Here is a 13,290-nt window from a genome sequence, read left to right on the forward strand (position 1 = left end):
CCATCCACTCCATACCCCCTGTACTACTTGCCAAAGCTTATCCCCAGGAACCCGGTCATATGCCTTCTCCAAGCCCACAAAACATGTGTAGACATTCTTGGCATATTCCCAAGATTTCTCAGACTTGCCTTAAAGTGAAGATTTGGTCAGTTGTGCTTCTTCTAGGACGAAAGCCACATTGTTCTTCCTGGAACTTTGACTCAACTATGGTCCTGCACCGTCTTTCCAAGCACCTAGCATACACTTTCCGAGGCAGGCTGAGCAGAGAGATGCCACGATAGTTATTGCAATCCTTCTGGTCTCCCTTCTCTGGCTGACTCGAGTGTGTCAGGCTGCCTGGATATCTGGACGAGCAGCAAAGCAATGGCAGACAGGCATAATATCCAAGCAGCCTGACACACTCGAGTCAGCCAGAGAACACCGTCTTGATTTAAGGCTTTTAGCATTTCGGGCCGAATTTCATCATCGCCAGCAGCCTTGCCCGATTTTAGCGATTTTATTGCTAAATGCACCTCTTCTGCTGTGTGACTAGTCACTGCCCCGATCTGCACCTCTTGGATGTCCACAACTGCTGGGCCACCCGAGTTAAGAAGGCTCTGAAAGTATTCCCTCCATCTGTGGAGGATATACTTCTCAGTTGTTAAAAGTGCACCATCAGAGGCCTTACTTGCCCTTGCTGTGCACGATTTCCTATCTCGAAGGCGGTGGATGGTCTGCCAGAATACTTTGTTTGCATCTGCATAGGATGAGTCTGATCTTTCTCCAAAGGAATCCCAAGCCTTCTGCTTTGCTGTCTTTACTGCCTCAGCAGCAGCTTTTAGTGCCCCAGCATACCGCAAACGCATCTCAGGTGACCTGACACTAAGCCATGTTAGGTAGGACTCCTTTTTTGCCCGGACATTTTTTTTTTTTTGACTTCTTGGTTCCACCAAGGTGTCCTTTTCTCACTGCCCGTTTTTTTTTTTTATACTGCCAACGGGCAGTAAACAAAATAAACAAATAATAATGAAAAAATTATGTGTTTTTAAATCCCATCGTAATAATGAATATTGAAAGGATCAGTAACCATATTTCCATCAGAAAGGTAATATTGAAAGGAATTAATGCGTTAAAAGTAAGATATTAAATGCCATCTACAGCTTTTTAATTTTGTTTTATTATTATTATTCTCAGAATTTATACCAGACAATGAAAACTTTGAAAATGGAATGGAACTGTTACTGTCTTTAACCACAGACTTGAATTCTAAATACCTTCGTATGAGATCGGCTACTTCACATTCAAATCAAAAAGCTCCTAGGGAAAGAAAAATCTCACATCGTAGATAGGATTCGAAGTAATTTTTCCAATAGAAGGCCACACACACACACACTTCGTTGCCAACTGACGTCAGGAAACATTTTTACAGTAACTGGGCTTTTGTCAGAAAGTAAGATGTTACAATAAGCATGGATGAAAACGGAATTTATACAATTGAAAACTATTGCCCAACAGAATACATTTCAATGAGAAGTGCAACCCACTTTTGGAATACCGTCTTACTCGCTGTGGTTTTATTTATTCAGAAAACAAGTAGTTTTCTTTAGACACTTGGTATACATTTCTGAAAAACTAAGAAAACGATTTTTGTTGTTTTACTAATAAAATCTTTTGTTCACCTAATATAACTTTTGCAATAACTTTTTACATAAAGAAGTCTTTTTATTAACACCATACCATAGAATACAAAGACATTGGTGGAGGTACACGCTCTCAAATACACAAAGCTCATCAACGTCAGCATTTAACATCATCTCAGGGAGAGCATTCACTCACCAACTATCATCTGTGCAAAGAACCTGCTCCTCTCAGGGATAACCACTTTCTCCTCTTCTATGAAAATGTGTTATACATTAAGCAGGTAATAACCCCTTTATCAACTAAATGTCTCAATCATATCTCCTCTCCTCCTATTCACGAAGCTTTACAAATTTCATGCTCTCAATCTGTCTTTATGCAAGTATACTAAAGAATGTTCGGACGAACAAGCTAGGCCTTTCCTTTCACGTGTTTGTATAACTTGAGTCTCAGTTCAAGAAAGATATCACAGGAATGGAAAGAATGTAGGATGGTTCCATCGTACACATACCGGCAACTGAATTAGAAACCTTTATGCAGATGAATCACTTACGCAGCGTATATGAGAAATATTTGGTCACCATTCTAGGAAACTATTTAAGAAGGTTGCTGGTCAGTAATCGTCAACAGCATTGATCACAATAGGAATAACAAAGAATCTTTTGGAATTCGATAACGGGCTTCTTGTGGTTACCCGTCTGGATGGAGCCACAAAATCGTGGCTCCATCCAGACCAGTAGAGCTGACTGGTTTGTCGAAAGGTGATATATCCCGAGTGTTTAATGAGTGGAAAAATAACACGTTTTGCTTGTCTAAGCGGCATAATTGTGTTCCTAAGTCCGTCTCTCAGGAACCAGATAGCGGTCGTCTGAGAAGGCTTGGACGGACAATCAGAACTTCCTGTGTTGTGTGCAGTAATTGACCGAAGAATTTAATGAAGATCCGATCCATATCTCACCGAACTATAAGCAGAAATTGAAGAGGAACGGTATTGGTAGTCGCTAATGTAAGTCCAACATGGTATTAAATAAAAATTTCTAATTCGGTGGCCAGTATGTCTACAAGATTAATACAGACACCGCTGTCTCAACCTACTGGTGTCTCTACCTACTGGGTGGAGAAGACTTTAATGTATTTGATAAGAACTCGCATACAGAAATGAGTTGAAAAACAAGCTACAATCTGCAAGGAACAGCATTGGTTTACTAAAGGGAGGTCATGTTTCAGTTATGTTACAAAATAGGAGCAATTTGCTCCTATTTTATAACAAATATTAAGGCTGCGTTCGATAAAGGAAATGGATATACTATGATCCTGTTGGATTTGCTAAGCCACTTGAGGATACTATTCTGTAGCATAAACTGGAGAATATCGGTTTGGAATATAAATGGAATATATATAATGTGAATGCCAGCTTTAAGGGGACCCGTCGTGCATCTCATGCAATGGCGGCTCGTGGAGGGTGCTGCAACTTTCGAAATATACATACACACTGTAAGTACAGTGGTTGGATAAAATATCAAAATTATGGTAAATATTTTTTAAAAAAATTAATCATGAAAAAATATTTTTTATTCTTCTTGTTTTGTTTCATGAAAAAATATTGTTTATTATCGATAAAATTATACAGTTTAGTATAATTCAAAATTACTTAAAAATAAAATCATTATCATAATCCGAATAATGTTCTAAAATAAAAACTATTATAAATGTTATGTCTTTAATTGTAATGTCCAAATATTTAAAGAGACGGAGTAAACACGATAAGCACTACGACACTCTACTACTGGCGCAAACTGCATGTAAACAACAGTAGAATTGAGCGATGGACAGTACCGCCTAATAGCTCGCATCTCACCATGACGTGATATGCTTGCTCGCATAGCAAATACTAGCAATATGACACTGTGGTAAACACAGTGCTGCTAGAGTCCTTCGCCCTCCTAAGTGCTACAAGATGGATTTTTATTGTTTTTTATACAAAATAAGAAAACTGTATAGGATTGTTGATGATAAAATTAAATATTACAAGCAAATATAAATAAATTAATAAATATATTTATATACTGAGAAAAACTGGGGGTTCTGCAATTCGGTCGTAGCTATGCACGAGCCGCCCCTGATTCTATGGATCAGTCCTTGGACCAGTGTTGCTCAATCTATACATTCATGACATTGAGATGTAACAGGCGATGTTTAATTGTTTGCTGATGATGAGACAGTCAAGGATGCTACTGATATCCTGCACTTAAATGATTTGATTAGGCTGGAAATTTGGGCAAATGGTAATGACTGTCATTCCAATGTTACTAAGTATCAAGTTATGTACTTTGGCGTGATTCGATTTCCAACGCAATATTATATTAGCGGGATTATGCTACTACAACAAACCGATGTAAGCTAGGTATCTTGACGTTATGATAGATAGAAATTTGAAGTTCAAAGACCATGTAGAAAAATTTGCAAATACAACTCGGAGGATAATTGTGATGTTGAAGCGAAATGTAGGAGAATGGAATCGTTTTGCCTCTTTACAAGCCTTGATAAGACCGATGTGATGGACTGCTATGCTCAGGTTTGGTTTTCTGAGAGTATGTGGACTACAGACTGGTTAACAGGCGAAAGCGGGATGATATGATAGAGGTCCATAAACTTCGGAATGGATGTTATAGGCCGTGCTTATGCACAGGCGCACAAGTCTCTAACTGGGACCCTGAAAAATCAGAACCGATTTGAGGGATATTAACAATGAGGAGAGAGGTCCCGGATCACTCTAGCGCCTCGGGCTCCGCCTGCCTTGGGAAAAGTGTAAGTACGGGCCAGGTTATAGGATATCGTCTGGTGAAAGTTTTTGTTATATGAAAAATGGGGAAAGAACATGGAGTGTCCACGAAAGTTAATTTTATTCGCGGTTAAGAAAGGAGTAAAAACCCAATTTTTCTCTCACAGAGCAGTGAGTGAGTAGAGCAGCTTGCCTCTTGAAGAGTGAATGGATCTAGTGTGAATGAGTTTAACAAAATGTATGACTACTGATTGGAATAGTGTGTAGCCTCCCTCGATGAGTTCGTCAACCCCAGGAGGTCTCATTGTGAAAAAGATCATTCCCTTCCATCAAAATATCCTTATCCAACCATGTTTCACTTATTCCAATGAGTTTTGGGCGTATGAACTCAGTGAAACAATTGTATCTCCTTAATTCTGCTGCTCCTGGCATTCGAAAATAAACACAGCAATTCACGTTTAAGTCTATAACCAGTCTTAACCATGCTAGCTCTGATTTCTTCACACCTGTGCATGCACTGTCACCTTTACCACCACTTTCCCCATGTCTCCTCACTCAACTGCCTTACATGCCAGCTCATCTCTTTTCTATGCTGATCATCCCAATACACATTTATTGCTTCTAACATTCACCTCCTTATTTTCTGCCTCAGTGTCCATCTCTGTTCACTCATTTCCCTGTCCATCTTGTATTCTTGTTCTCTCACACTACTACTCCACCCAATCAAGAAAACTTTAGCCTCACCTGTTACATTTTCCTGGTATTTCACATCACTCACTCATTACACTTCCTTCCTTCTATGAAGCCAACTCAGCTTGTCACACTTTAGCAACATGCTGACAACCTACCTTTCCTATGAGTTATCTTTCACTCTTCTCAATAACTTCCCGATATCCATCCTCAAATTCTCCTTCTGTCGAGCCAATATATTTGTTCTCACATCTGCTAACTCTTTCTCGTTTACTTCTCATACTCAAAACATCAATAATCATGTTCGTCCTTCCCTCCTAGAAAACAGACCTTGTGGACCTTCTCATTCACAATTGAAATTCTTCAGACATTCATCACTCTTTATCTCTATTTTCTTTCATTCTATCCTTCCGCAGTTTTCATTTCCTATCTCCCAAATCTAATCTCATTGCACATATTCTTCATCTCACTTCTCACCCTGATCAACTCATTCTTTAAATTTTGCATCCCAGCAATCGTACTCTCTTTTACTCCCATTGTTTCGCTCACTTTTATTCCGTCATTCGTACTGTTTCACACAATAACACTCGCTTTGGCTCCATCAGTTTCTTTCGAAATATATATCCGAAATATATAACATCACTCGTTCATATCTGCTATTATGCTTTTATGAATTTTACTAGCCAAGTTTGGACAAAGCAACGTTAGGCGATTCTTATTTTTAAGACAATCTGTTTATTTCAAAAAAGTACATATTCGTGAGAATACTTTCTCGTGGTAGTAGAACAGTTAACTAAAATCATATCTTTGGTAAAATAAATTCTCTTAAAAAAGTACAAATATTTTCAAACGATACATTTTTCTCTTACAGTAAAGATTTTTAACTGGAAATATTCTTTTTGAAGTTCATTTTTTGTTTACTTTAAAATTCGTTAACCTTATGGGGATTTTCAAAATTATATTTCTAAACACTAATCCACAATGCACGAAAATAATATGAAATACAATGTGTTTCATATTATTTTTTATATTATTATTATTATTCGGGACACCTCCAAGGAGTTCGAAGACTCATCGCGGGAGGACACCCATTATACAGCTCTCCACCTCTACTACCAATAATCATCAGCGCCATCCACCGCTCACCACCACCAGTATTTTTTGTCTGTAAATTGCGCGTGTTCGGGAGAGCCGATTTGTCTGTATGCGGGATGAAAAAACCCGAGTTTCTGGGAGAAAAACCCTGTATATATATATAATAAATATATATATATATACATTTTCTTATTCTTGAATTATATCGTTTGAAGTGAAAAGTTATCAGATTTTATTTCACAGAGTAAGCATCGACTCAACGAAAATTTTATAAACATTCTCAATTGTTTATTATATTTTTAGTGGAAATTGTTAGTTTAAGACAGACCGTGAATTCATTCTTACGCTGTGCTTTGCCCAGTACCGTCGACAAGATGTAGCACAGAAGCAGCCTGGCACTGCTTAATAAGGGCGCTCATTCAGCCGTATTACGGCAACAAGATATTTAAAAAAAATACAGCATTTAGTTTACCAAATTAAAAAGGTGCCAGTTTCCATTGACAGTTAAATATGTGCTTATTATATTTTATTAATTAAGAAATTAGTCATACATACTAAAACTAAATATTTTAGAACCCACGTCTGAAGGAAACAACCCATAAATAAAGTATCATACGATGTGAATTTCATAAACGTTTATAGTCATATATATATATATATATATATATATATATATATATTAAATTATATTATGCATGAATTCTCCTACTCAAATTGCGAATCTCTATTGCCCCGAATTTCACATTTGAGCGATAACTCGCTCCACGGAGTAAACAATACGCCATCCCCAACAGACGTTATACTGCAGAAACATGAAAACCAATTAGTTTTATGATGTCACTGTATAAGGTTCACAGACATCATTTGCAGACTGTGTAATATATTTCTCAACAAATAGTGCAATTGCAGACACTGGGAATATAAACACTAACTAATGAATCACATCTTCCCTCCAACAGAAACTGCTATATACAACAGGTGCAACATATGGTTTTGCTTGACACTATCCCGTCATGAACGTGTTAAAACTAAGAAATATATAGTGAATTCATTTCAGATATTATGGAAATCGGTTTAAGAGAATTAGCATTTCAATTCAATTGTCAGCTTGTTTTGTTTGGGTAGCGATCTTTTGTTAATACCGCACCAATCATATGCACTTCTTAATAGTGGCTTTTTCTCTAATATACTGGCCTACAATCGCGCACATCTTTCACTTCTCATTACTAATTTGTCAAGGATTGTTCATTATGTATCTCAAGTCTTAAATTACTGGTAATTTCTGCTTGATATATTGGGAAAGAAAATGACTCTATTTGAGTAAATAACTTTGATTGCACACAAGGAAACCGCTCTTGAGGACACAAGAAGTGATGGAGAATAGAAGCTTCTTGGTAAGCCATACCCATTTTAATTTTTTTTTTTCTGAAAATTTAGTTTCCGAAAATCCCCACATATATCTCGCAGCACGATTTTTAGCTTTAATTTTGGGAAAAAAATGCGAGTTATAGTCGAGTAAATATGGTAATTTTTTTAGCTTTCAAATTGTTAAGTATGGATCAATGATTAAAGACTGGATTTATAAAACGCACAAAAGAGAGCAATATAGCAGATATGGAAATAAGCAATTTCACTTCTATCATTGATGATAAATTATTTATATTAAGTAAAAATGTATAGTATCTTTATAAATTTTGTTCTATTAAAAATAAATCATTTTTTTTGTTTAAATGTACACTTAAATTCAAATAAAACAGACATTTACCATGAAATATATTTTTATCTATTATTATTATTATTATTTTGATAAGGATATTTTGAAAAGGTAATAATGAAAATTAAAGAAGGGGTACACGGATATCTGAAGTTTCAGAAACACTGATCTATCCAAAAATATTTAGTCTGAAATATAGGTGTACATTACGATGTTCGTTTTCTTAAATTCCGCTTCGAATTTGGATAGACGAAATAGCGTCTATCCAAATATGCACTTCTTACATTTTTTTCGGAGTCATTTCAATTTGTGAATGTGAAACATATCGAGTGTATTGTGTATTCTGTGTTTAAGTGAATTTGGACAATTTGACTGTTATTTTAGTTGTGGACTTATTTTTGGATTTCTGATAGACAAATAAAATTTTAAAGGTAATAGTTTATAAATTATAAACATATTAATCAGCTGAGCGACCATAGCTAAAAATCCCGTATATATGCGGGATAGGCTATCGGCGCGTCAGGCTGACGCGGCTCGAATTAAATTAATAAGCATAGGTTATTTATGAGCTATAAAACTCTTTAAAACAGAGTTTTATATGATGATCCTTTAGATGATCTTTGTTTACACATACTGCAATTGGCCCTTTCTTGATACTTTTTTGGTGTATTTTTGCATCATTTCATTTTGTGCGTTACAGTAACAGCGTTACTGTGCAGTTACCTTTTGTTTTATAAAATATATTTATTGTTGTTTAGTACATTTTTTGTGAATTTGGATTATTATTCACTTAAAGTACATCTATTATATTTTTGCTAAGTTTGAAAATCAGTTAAATTGTTTCATTTTAGTTAATTATCTTATTTTGAAAACAAAAAAATTTTATCTTATGTTGGGTAGACGTTTAGAAAATAAATAATTTTCAATAAGAGATTTATTTATACATTTGTTCTTGTTCTGGTTGGAAGACAGGATTGGGGTCCTTTTACTAATTTCTTTAATAAATAATTTTAATATTCTAGAAATTTCTTAATTATTAAACAATTGCCAGAATGTAAAAAATATTAAACAAATATCACTGAGAAATCAATCAGTGGCTAATATATCTATATGTTAATTTTCAAAAATTACCTAAAATGTAAGCATATTTATTATACAATACATCTGAAAAATCAAATTTTGTAATAAATAAAAAAAAAATAGTCTTGGGCCATTCACCTTAAAAATAATAGTCGGTTAAGGGGTTAAAAATAAGTTTAAGGGAAAATTTCAGAAATTATTTATTTTGGTGGACAACTTTTAACGCTCTTCTTATTTTAAAGTCTAACCAAGTGTGTTAACCCCCTAGATGTCGGGAAAAAAGCTAAAGAAGTTATCTGGTGCACAAAATAGGAAAAGACAATTGCAACGAGTACAACTGGAACATAAATTGGCTGGATCGCTGAATAAATTTTTAACTTCAGGACAACAAAAAACGAAAAACAGAAAGTTCTGACGAAGCAAGTACTCCATGTAGACTGTAGTGCATGTAGACGTGTACTACAGAAAAAGAGAGGACAAGATAACTATGAAGAAACAAATGTTACATGTAAAAATGAAACTGGCCTGACTGGAATGTCTACAGAAGTTGCAGCAGAAGAAATATTGGCTTCCGATTCAGCGAAACACAAAACTTCAAATTTTACTTTAAATGTTAATGATCCAGGTACTTCGCAGAATCATATAACTACCAAACTTAGAGATTGTTTAGTTGAGCATTGCCCGCATCAAGTAGTTAATAAAGAATTTCCCAAAGATGAATCTGGCCGCAAGTTTTCCGATTCATACTATTATGGAACTTTAGCAAATGGAGAAAAACTTTTACGAAGTTATTTAGTTTATTCAGAATCGCGAAATTCGGTTTTCTGTTATTATTGCAAAATATTTGGTAGTCAAAATTTCCAACTTACTAACGCATACGGTCGTAACGATTGGCAACATTTGAGTCATATACTAAAAATACACGAGACAAGTTCCGCATCAAGTAGTTAATAAAGAATTTCCCAAATAAAAAGATTAGAATGCATTATTGATTGCACACAACAACGATTATACAAAACTGAGAAAAAATATTGGCAATCTGTTATAAAACGGTTAATCTACAGGAAAAATTTCAGATACAATATTTATATATTGTATCTGAAATTTTTCAATATTTATCAAGACAGTGTATAACTGTCTTGATAAATACAATATTTATCAATACAATATTTATCAAGACAGTGTACAAGTTTTAGAGGTTCTTCACAAAAACGTTTTGAAAATGATAACGGCAATTTTTTTTAAAGTTAGTAGAAACTGTCGCTTAAATTTAATTCGATAACGGCAGAACACTTGCATCGCATCCAAACATCACAAAAAAAAGGAACATTGCTCATTATTTAGGTGATAAAATACAAAATGAAATCATCCCTATAATTTCTGAAGCTATAAAACAAAAAATTTTAGAAATGGTTAAAGAGGCGAAATATTATTCATTAATTCTTGACACTACTCCGGATATTAGCCACACAGAACAATTATCTATTGTTATTAGATTTGTTAATCAAAATAAAGATACAAATATAGCAGAACTTCATGAACATTTTTTTGGGTTTTCGATCTGTAGAAGATACCACTGGGCAAGGACTATTTCAATTTATAAAAATTATTTAAAATTATTGAATATTAACATTTCGGATTTACGCGGTCAAGCTTATGATAACGGTTCAAATATGCGAGACAAGCATAATGGACTGCAGAAAAAAATCCTTGAAATAAATTCAAGGGCTTTTTTTTATTCAGTGTGCTGCTCATTCATTAAATTTGGTAGTTAATGATGCAGCTAAGATATCCTGTGAAACTGCAAATTTTTGGGGGGTAATACAGGAATTATATAATTATTTTTCAATATCTGTGAAGTAACACTTCACAGATATATTAAATTTTTTTAATATAGCCCTTCACAGGGCTATATTAAAAAAAAAAAAAAAAACATATTCGTGTTTTAAATTTGAAACCACTTTCTGCTATTAGGTGGGAAAGTAGAGTGGAAGCAATAAAGCCACTTAAAAATAATATCAAGGAAATTTACCAGGCTCTTTTTGATATTACGGAAGATGAAACTAAAGATATCGATTCTATAGTTTAGGCAGACAACTTAATTTCAAAGATTTATTCGTTTAAATTTATTTGCTCTGTTCATGTTTGGTAGAAATCTTAAATGTTGCAAGCAAAATAATGCAGAATCCGACATTTGATATAGGAAAAATTACAGAAAATCTTGATTATGTTATACAAGAATTAAATACTCGCCGAGCAGACCAATATTTTGAAAATATTATTATAACTGCAAAAGAAGTAGCAAACGATCTTAATATTGATCCTATTTTTCAAGACATTCGCAAAAGAACATAAACGTTTGGTTGCAAAGCATCAGATGAGACAAACAAAATTTTAAAATAAATTTTTTCTTCGCGATTTTAGACACGACAATGACTTCAGTCACGGAAAGATTCATACTCTTAAAACAACATAGCGAGGACTTTAAAGTTATAAGAGACATTAGCAAATTAAAAGATTGGAGCGATGAAGATTTAATGAAACATTGTAAAGATTTGCTCTTAAAACTGAGCGACAATCAAGATTCCGACAATCGCGATATTGATGGTATGATTTTATTTGAGGAATTAAAAACTTGGCAATGTTTTATTAAAAAAGAGTCGGCTCCTCAGGATGTTTTAAATTATATATACCAAAATAAATTAACGACACGTTTTCGAATACTGAGATTGTGATGGGTATTTATTTAACATTACCAATATCCGTAGCATCAGGGGAAAAAAGTTTTTCAAAACTGAAACTAATAAAAAATTATTTGCGGCCAACAATGTCTGGAGAGCGTCTAACGGATTTATCAATTATATCAATTGAAAATAATATTATGGATTCATTAGATATTAAAGATATTAAAAATTTTGTGGCGGTTAAAGCAAGACGGATAAATATGTAAAATAAATCTACATTTATCCTAATTGTTATATAGATAAAAAGCATATCTCCAAATTATCTTCGTTATATAATATTTCTTTTTATATTAAAATAAAAGTAATTTTTGTTTATATATATATATATATATATATATATATATATATATATATTAATGTTCATTATTTACTCGGTAGAACTGTATATAAAAAATTCTTGATTCATCTCATATTAACAATAGCCTTAGCTATAATATCTCTGACGCACACGTTGCCACTATTCAATACTGGCGCACTCACGCTAGCTCTCGCACGTAGTCAACGTCAGTTGGAACTCAAGCACGCATTTCTCTCTTTTAAATGTAAAATATACTAGATCTGTTAATGTATTTTACCACGTCTCTGTTATTTTTTATTTAATTCTTTGCCTGTGATACCTGAAGAAGTTGATGTATTCAATGAAACTAGTTGTATCTTAACATTAAACTTGTCATTCTCGGTATAGAGTCATTTAATTTCCTTTTATATATGTATCTCTATATTCAGTTGTATTTATATATCAAGGAATAAACATTTTTGAAAATTTTTATTATTAAAAATTCCTTATTAATGAATTTTAGTGATTACAATGTTCTACTACTGTTAAATAACATTTATTTTTATTCAAATTAAGGGGATGTTAAATTCCACATTGTTTTAAAACCGAATAAGAAACCAAAGATTGGAATCAGAGAGTTTCATGCCAAATATAGTAAACTATAAAAGTATCGGCGGCCACTAGCGTGAGCTAATGCAAGTAGTCCTAGTACGTAGTACAATCTCAGGCAACTCGTTGCAAAAGTGGAGAAAGTTCTGATTGCCGAAATGAAGCCTATTGGCTCTTTATATTTAAGTAATTTATTTTTATGTATTGCGTATAAACTGTTTTGTACTTTTAACGAAGTAAAATTGTTCGCAAAAATGTTTCATGGAAACTTATTTTATGGAGGCGCTGAAAAAAGCTTTGCACAAGGGCGCTAGCTACCCACAGCACGGCACTGCATTTAAAGATTCTCCCGTCACGACGAGCATCGAACTTAGGCCTGTTCCAATCGAAGGGCGCAACGCACCGTCGTTCTTCCAATTGCGCTACGGAGGCGCTTATAATATTATTATTATTATTCCTGACACCTCCAAGGAATCCGAAGACTCATCGCGGGAGGACACCTACAGTTGTCTCGACCACTACACCGAACCTCTACTACGAATCATCTCCATCAACGCCATCTACCGGCCACCACAAGTAGTATTTTTTGTTTGTAAATTGCGTGTGTTCTGAAGGGCCGATTTGTTTGTATGCGGGATGAAAAACCCGAGTTTCCGGGAGAAAAAACCCTGCTACCTCCGTA

Source organism: Typopeltis vanoorti, chromosome 20 (assembly GCF_054136105.1).
Source record: "Typopeltis vanoorti isolate ZY-2024b chromosome 20, IOZ_Tvanoo_1.0, whole genome shotgun sequence".
Taxonomy (NCBI): domain Eukaryota; kingdom Metazoa; phylum Arthropoda; class Arachnida; order Uropygi; family Thelyphonidae; genus Typopeltis; species Typopeltis vanoorti.